Below are 8,564 nucleotides of genomic sequence, written 5' to 3'. Positions count from 1 at the left end.
GGTAAGAAGAACCCCCCACTCCTGCCAGGTTATGGGCTCCCTGGCCATAACCTTGGATCACTTATAACAGTCCTGCAGGGACAACGGGGTTTACTGCCAGGAAGAGAAACCCCAGGAAGCCAGCCTTTCTGCTTCTTGGGGTAGTGGGGTGGAGTGAGATTCTCCAGCCATGACTCATGCAAGGTTTCATGGGGAAGGGAAGTTAAGAGAGTCATAATGACCATACTGAAAAGCAGTTAAGCCCATTTTCATGGCAACATTACACAGAATTAAAAACGGGACGATTTGGTCCTATTTTGCGACCACAGCTGCCATGAACTAATGCACAAGCAAACTGGACAGGGTAAGCTTCATGCTGGGACTCAGGCTGGGCACACGGGGCCTGTATCCAGGGGAGGGGGCTTTTGAGCGTCAGCAGAAAACACCCTCACCCTTCCATTCCCTTCCTATTCCTCAGACTCCTCGAGATCACATGGCTATCTACCCGTTCGGAGGGGACACCGCGAGAGCTGGCTGGGGCCTCGGCGGGCCAGACTTCAGAGACTCACTGTGGTCCTGGTAAGAAGACCCCCCCACCCCCGCCCCGTCCCCTGGGCTGCTAGGAAGGTGAAGAATTTGTAGCCATGCCTAGCCTAGAGCTGGCTAGAGTTTCCAGTTTTCCTGTCCCTGAGTGTCTTGAGCAACACCTCCCACAGCAGTGAGACTTGGGCAGACAGCACTGAGGAAATCCTGGAGAAGTGGGGGGCCCAGCAGGGAGAAAAACGGGCTCTTTCACGGAGGACAGGAGATTGACAGGTGCTAAGTGGGGGGGGGGTGCGGGGCTTAGCCAGAGCTGTGCCACACACCGAGACTCAGAAGCCAGCTCTGGGAGCTGGGCAGTCAGTACTTGCCGACCAGCTGGTTGGCATCGGTGCTTCCATCTGTCTGCCGGCATTTATTGAGTGCCGAGTGTTTACAAAGTGCAATGCTAACAGCAGAGGCAAACTTAATAGTAAATAGGAGATTACACTTTGATGTCCCGGTCTTTGGACTTGGTCTGGATCCGAGCCCTATTTGCTTTGTGCTAACCTGGCTTCCAAAGTCAACCAACCAGCATTTGCTTCGTGCCCTGCTGGGGGCCATACAAGGATTTTTTCGACCTAACTGAAGGACACACGTGCCTGTGAGCAAGCACTAACAGCACAGGCATTGTGGGGGAGGGCCCCGGACTTTCAAGAGCAAAGGAGAAGCTGCTCACCCACTTCCTCACGCCACCCTGTGATGGCAGCAGGAGGAAACGTTCTTAGAAGCAAGAACAATGAAAGAGACTATATTCTCCCAGCACCCCCCAAACCGCACCCCTGTCCCAGACGGGGAAGGAAGTGCCAAAGGAGCTTTCTTCCCCCCCGCTAAAAAATTATTGCCAATAATTGCTCGAACTATTTGTTGCGGGTCTGCTAGGTGTCTGGCGCTGTGCAGTTATTCTAGTTTCCACACTTCTGCATTGCAGGTGGCATCTCCCCATTTCACAGACACAAAAGTACAATGAAAAGATCAAATCGTGGCCCAAGGCACACAGCAGGGTTGAATGCAGAATCTGATGACAAAGGTTTCCTCCCAGCCCACCTTGAAATTGCTCAATGTTTCCATAATCAGTGATTACAATCAATTCAATTTCAAGAATAATAAATTTGGAGTGTGTCTGAAAGGGAGTCAGCAGCTATAAATAAATACTCAAGGATATTTCTCTTGAGCAAGCTCCAGTAAATTGTAAGGAGTCACAGTTCTACCTGGAATCCATTTTTCATTCAGGACACAAGTCAGCAGCAGGCCATCTTTCCCCAGGCATCGCAATGCAAGGAGAGTGAGGCCATCAGCACTGTTTCCTTGAGTCCTGCCGAGCAGCGGTGCTTTTCGACCTAAGAAACCACACTGCAGAGCAGGACCAAAAATAGAAATGCAGGTTTTGCACATTTCATTCCTTAATGCTAGCACTTTGACCTTGTCCATAGTGGACTGAGAAGACTGCGATGATTAATCAAACTTTATTGACACTTGATGTGTCCCAAGTTGGCCTGAAATGCCAGGTGCCTCAAAGGTGACAGTTACCTTCAGAGCAGCATTTACGTCACAGTCTAATATTTTAAGCACATTAACCTCCCTCGATGTAGTGAAGGTTTCTAAACTTCAGTGGGCATTTAGAACTAATGTGTTCTCCAAGGCCTGGGCCATGGTCAAGCATGGGTTTTAACAATGTTTTGAAATGGGGAGGAGGACTAAGGAGACTTGATATGGCCTTCGTTAACAATAGGTCCATTTAGGTCAATTCCTGACCCAGACAGTCTGGGCTGTGAATCCTAGCAACCAAGGCTGGATTCCCGTAACAGTCACGAACTGGAGGCTGATGAAGCCCGGCTACCGAGGCACAGACAGGTCCGATGGGGGAAACACAAGGCAGAACAGCAAAGCAAACCAAGACCCTCTCTGTCTGGTCCCACTTGGCCCCTACAGGTGTCTGCCTTCCCACTTTTAGGTATTCATCTCCTCTAGTTAATACAGTGCTCCCCAAATGACCGTCACAGCCAGTGGCAAAATAAAGGTAGTTGATTTTTCATAAACCAATTATACTCCATGGCAAGGACTATCCTTTCCACTATTTGTTGTTGTTAAAGTAGGCTTTCTTTTAGGAAGGACTGATGATGTTAGGTAGGAATTTGTTCTCTTTTTTAATGTTCTCACTTAGCAAACTAAGAAGTTAGCTCTTTGCCAGGGGTTGCCAAAATGTTTGCAAATTTCACTGGTCTTAGGAACCTCTGCATTAAAACATTCTCAGAAAGCTTGCCATGAGGATGCAGGTAGTACGTAAGTCCAGGCGAGTCCCGTGACAATGAGCTTGCAAGTTCCTTTTCTGCCAAAAGGTGGAAGGCTGGCTTCCTGAGTTCAGCGGGCACAGGGAGGGCTGGCCCTGGGGGCGGCGAACCCGACGTCAGGCAAACAGACTGTATTTACTTTGTGATTTTGCCAAGGCTCTTCCTAGCTGCCTCTCCACCAAAGAAAGACAAAAATGAATCCCCCAAAGAAAGAGCAGGGGAACTGGGCAGGTTACTGTCTGGAAGGGAAGTGTTATTATGGATGATTTACCAGCCTTCAAAAAAGACAGGCTCTTATCGGGGCATCTCTCATCAGTGTTCTCTAGCTCTCCAAAGACCTAAATATGAGGACATTGCCTCAAAATGAAGCAAGAACAAGTCTAGTTAGTACCTGATGCTCCCCCAATCTGGAAAGCTCTTCCTCAACCTCCTCCAGGTTCTGAGGCCCAAATTAAACTTCTTCCCGATACCGGTCCCAACTTCCCGAGATGTCCTAAGCCCCCCCTTTCCCTGGGCCCCCAACACTCTCCATTCATACTTCTAGTACAGCACTGCTCATTTTTACATAGGCCATTTCCTTCTGATTAGGAAAACAAAGTTAAAATGTTGGAACTTTAATAATAACCTAGGCAAGGCTCACTGCGTGCCTGGGCTCCTCTCAGCAGCGTGCAGATATCAACACATCAATCTTCTCAATAACCCAGCGGCTCAGCAAACCCGGCATCACCCTACTTTCATAGCTAGAACCAGACCCCAGGATCTTCCTGCCTCTGGTGCCTGACCCAGTGCTGGCCACAGTCCGTGCCTACTGAAAGGGGTATGAGTTGCAAGACAGTTGGATTTGCCTATTTTGGGTATTGCCAAACCAGGGAGTATGGGGCTGGTCTGGATAATGTTTGAGAGTTTTCTCCAGTTGTTCAATTGGGGGAACCTTAATTAACTTACACACTCCATAGTCCTATTGAGTTATTTGTGTAAATGCATTGGTACACTCATAATTTACCAATTTATTGATCATTGACTGATAGCTAAGGGTGGGTACATAATTCTATCACCACCTTGGATCTTCTGAAGTTACAAGAGTGTGTACAAATTAGTTATGTGTGTGTGAGTCCCAAAAGGATTAGCAAATTAATACATTATGCCTGTGTCAACACTTCTATTTTTAAACTAAACTATTTACTTACTTAACTAACTTTTGGCTTTACTGACAGCTGTTAGTACAGCAAACTGGTGTTTCATGAAGCAAGAAAAATAATAAACCATGTTGATGTTATTTCCCAAATTAGTGCTTTTTAAAAACATCTCTTTGCTGGGAAGGCAAAATGGAGCTGGAGAAGATCCAAAGAAATACAATAATATGGTCAAGAAAATGGAATAATTTCCATGCAGCCAAAAAAAGAAAAAAATGTTCTTTTTCCTGGAAAGATGAGGGATGAAAGAAAATGTGATAAAAAGCTATAAAATTGTGAAAGTTTCACAAAGAAGATAAACATGGAGAGTTGTTTCCAAATTCCAAAATAACAGAATCACTTTTTTCTTTCTACCTTGGAGATCAACATAAATGTAGGTACATAAAAATAAGTATTACTGCTTACACATTGAGAAGGAAGATAAAGAGTAGTACTAACTTTTTACACAGTGACAACTAGTAAAAGATAATTGGCTTAGAGCTGGATGGATTAAGGCATCTTGTAAATTATGAAGAGAAAACGGTATGTGGGAGGAGGGACGTATTTCCTAAGTTGACGAGGCAGACACTGTGGCCAGTAACTATGCCCTCTACCTGTCGTTCCTCAAACCAAATATTATGCTGGATGGACCACGAATCAATGTACCAATATTTGAACTTACACTTCTACCTTTCCTATTGTGTTTGTGTATCAGATGATGAATTTGATTTTTGCTAGTGCGTATGTAAAAACTATCCCCCCCCAAAATTAACCAGTCTCATTATAAAAACAATCATCTTCTAACAAAAGGTCTTATTTTAGTGACAAACGATATTCCTTCCTAACAGAACTACCAGCAAAGACACTAATTAATGCAGACGCTCTTTGGCTGGTCTTAATGAACATTAGCCCAAGTTCTGTCTTTGGCCACAACACATCACTACCCTTCTTCCTTGTGATCCCAAATCACTGAACTAGTCCAGAAGCAACAGTCATGTAAATGAGCCCTCTGCACATAAGCTTGCCCTGGGCTGGGGACATTGAATTCTGGCACCCAAGCCCGGAAGTGCCCACAGGGACAGGTTCTGACACATAAAAGAGGACAATGAAAAGGACTGGGACCCCTTCTTGGGTTCTGGCTCAGTGTGCTGTTGCCATTCCTCTGGCTTCTCTGGATAGAGCCTTCTCTTAGCAGATAATCACATCTCACCTTTTAGAACATGTGATTGAAATTAATGGGTGGCCAGCTTTCCCACGGTTGCTGGATGAGAGTGGCATGTGTCCACAGAGCAGGGACCGTGCTAGCACCTTCCAGTCCAAATGCAATCTTGGAGATCTTCGCCTTAAATGGTAATTATTCTGGAAAAGATCCTTTATACCTTGCTCTAAATGTTATCCCTCCAAAGCAGAAAATGACTCTGTGGAAAGTCTTTTGTGTTTAAAAAAAAAAAAAAGTAGCTTTAGTAAAGGCATAGCAGCTTTGGAATAGAAAATGTATATTTTTACAGGCCATCGTGAAACCCACTTGCGTAGCCAATAACTATTTCACATACCCATTCGCCTCCTTCAGAGACCTTCCAGGATTCACGATCCCAAACCAAATACAGTCTTATGTGTTCCCAAATTATTTTTTCTCAGGGTTAAAGAGAAATTCCCATGAAGACCCACTTTTCCAGGATGCAGCACCCTCTCCATGCCAAAGAAAAAAACACAATTAAAACTGTGTTTCTCAATGTTAAGGAACATTGTGGATATGAAATCTTAGTCCAAATCCCCACGGTCATATAAAGCATGTCACAGAATTGTGTTTGGGGGCATGGAGGAGTGTTACAAAATAAATATTTCCCCATTAGAGCACACTGGGGAATGTTTGCTGACACCTACACTCAAATCCAGCAGGTTCCCTCAGAAGAGTTTGGCAAAGAACAGGTCTCTCCTTAATGAGGTGCTGGAATTGGTTAAAAATTTAATATTTACAAAAATGGTGCATCAGAACTCAGGCCCACATGGGGGCGTCTGTGCGGGCTGTGTGGCTCTGGCTTTGGTCTATGAAATGTCCTGGGTCAACCAAGGATCATCGCCTTGTGTTGATCACATCATTCCTTCTGTTTCTAGAGCAGTCTGTGGAAAACATCAAGAATTTTTTTTTTTCCTTCTTGGAATCTTTGTCTTTATCCCCCCTCCTGGAAAATTCTTCCTGAAACTGTTGATGGTTTGTTTCAGAAGATTCTAAGAGATTCCTATTTGCAAGGGCCTTGGGAGCACAAGTCAATAGGTGTGATAATTGCTGGTTCCTCTTGGAGAACATTTTCCTCTACATGCCCTCTAGATAGTCCGAGCTGCCTGGTCACGCCCAGTTGCTCTGAGGAGCCTCATCTGCCCTGCCTCTGGCTTTCCTCTGTGGCCAGAATGAAAGGGGAGGACCACAAGGGTGGCCGAAGGAGCTTGCCCTCCCACTGCCCTTCTCCACCAGGAGGTTGAGCATTTGGATTTTCAACCACTCAGGTGCTCGCAGTTCCAGATTCGATAATTTCCCCTCCAGCTCCCATGTCCTTAACGAATCCCTTTCCCTTCTTTACACACACATTCACATACTCACTCAAATCACACAAAACTCAGTCTAGTTCCATGGTCTTAATTTGTAAGTGGAGTGACGGTTGCCAAATTAGTTATTATACTGGTCCTTCCAAGGCAAACTGCATGGATTTTAATCCCTTAAGATTTTGGGAGTATTTCTCTTACCTCCAGTACTGGAATTTCAAGGCACCAGAGCAAATGGGCAAAGTTTCAAGGCAGGGTGGCCTTTGAGCATTCTTCCAATCACAACACCTGCTTTGGCTGCTATGTTCAGATCATGGGGATGGGAGTTTCAACACTCTCTGGGACCCAAATTAGTCTATATATTTCAACACCATTTCAACCAGAGAAGACTTTTTTTTTTTTGAGTTTGGGAAATGAGAAACTTGACAAAACAATTCTAACATGTATTTAAGAGAATAAATACATGGGAATAGCCAAGAAAGATTTTTGAAAGGAAGAGGAAGGAGAGGGTACATGCTTGATTAGATATGAAAACATGAGCTCCACTTCTGTCCAGTGTGTCGAAAGCTGAAAATAGTGCCTCTCCCATCCTCACAAGCACAGAAAGTCAGATAAACTACAAAACCATAAATTTCCTTAAACCTATCAGAAAGTTAAGCTCATACAGAATCAAAAAGCCTGAAATCTATGGAAAGACAGCCCCTCCAAGGAGAGATGGGACATAAGCAAGGGCTTTCTTGTGGTTGAGTATATGAACAACAGAGACCAGGTGCCACACAAAAAAAAGAAAAAAGAAAAAAAATAATTCAGCTAAAAATTGTAATAAATTGTTAAAGGCTAAAAGTGGGCAAGCCTGAGAGTATAGCACCCCTGGGAGTTGGAAACACAAGTGGAATTTACACCCACTTGCAGGCTTTCATCAGAGGCCTCCACCCATTGCTTGAGAAAGGACTGAAAGTAGGGCAAGAGACCAAAGCAGCTCCCCTCCGCGGTACAGGCCTGTGGAAGGGAGCAGCGTTGCTGAGGGAAAGGCACAGATTATACCCAGACACTATTCCCCTTAAGCCACTGGGGGAAGGCAGCAAACTCTGTTGCACTGGGGTACCCACTGTAGCTGGGAGAAGGGTAGGAGACAAAAAAATCCTTCCTGGAAAAGGGGCAGGAAACAGTTCTGGGCCCAAGATCCTATAAGAAGCCTCTCATGAAGTGGGAAAGGGATAGGATATATTCTCCTGCATAAGACAGGAGGCATAGTTCAACTGCCACAGGAAGAAACGGCAGAATTTCTGAGTAAGCCCCACTCCTGAGACCCAGATACACAGGGCCAGCCTGGGATTGCACCAGGATAAAACCCACCCACACTTCCCAGTACCCAGTAACAAGTAACAGCAGTCTACCCCACAGGCTGGGGGCAAGAGCATGGAGAAAGAACCTTTCTGAGGCAGAGATACAAAGTGAAGGCTGAAATCTGCAGCTGAAGAAAGAACACTGAGAAAAACCCTCTGATACCCCAGCCATGATCATAAACATAAGGTAATGCTGAAAGAATCTGAATCTGGTCATGCACTGAATATAATCATAGCACCCCCCCCCCCAAAAAAAACCCAAGCCAAACCCAAGCCTGGCTCAAATCCTGCTATATTCACTCAGTCTAACAGAACAAGGTTAATGTCTATTTCCAGGCACAAATACTATTTACCTTAGCTTTCTGGTCTACACACAATGTTGCATCAATAAAAAAATTAGGAGAAACATTAAAAAAAAATCAAGGGAAAAATAAACAACCCACTGTCAAGAGGCAAAGTAATTAACACAACCAGACTCAGAGATGATCCAGATAGAATTATCAAATAGGGAATTTAAAATAACTAATATATTAGAAGCCTAGTGGAAATGATGAATATGTATGAACACATCAAAATTTTTATCAAAGAAATGAAAACCATAAAAAAGAATCAAGCAGAAGTGTCAGAAGTAAAAAAAACAGTGAGGATGAGGAATG

At 44.6% G+C, this 8,564-nt stretch overlaps 1 long non-coding RNA gene across 1 annotated transcript; it reads left to right on the top strand.

The window, feature by feature from the left end:
• Nucleotides 1-231: 231 nt before the first annotated feature.
• On the top strand, nt 232-8,091 carry LOC118548556 (uncharacterized). Its single transcript, XR_004923640.2, has 3 exons — nt 232-343; nt 458-558; nt 7,967-8,091. It is a non-coding gene; the product is annotated as an uncharacterized LOC118548556 (long non-coding RNA).
• Nucleotides 8,092-8,564: the final 473 nt, after the last annotated feature.

The sequence above is a fragment of the Halichoerus grypus genome, chromosome 8, assembly GCF_964656455.1.
Source record: "Halichoerus grypus chromosome 8, mHalGry1.hap1.1, whole genome shotgun sequence".
Lineage (NCBI taxonomy): Eukaryota > Metazoa > Chordata > Mammalia > Carnivora > Phocidae > Halichoerus > Halichoerus grypus.
This window is presented reverse-complemented; position numbering and strand designations above follow the sequence as displayed.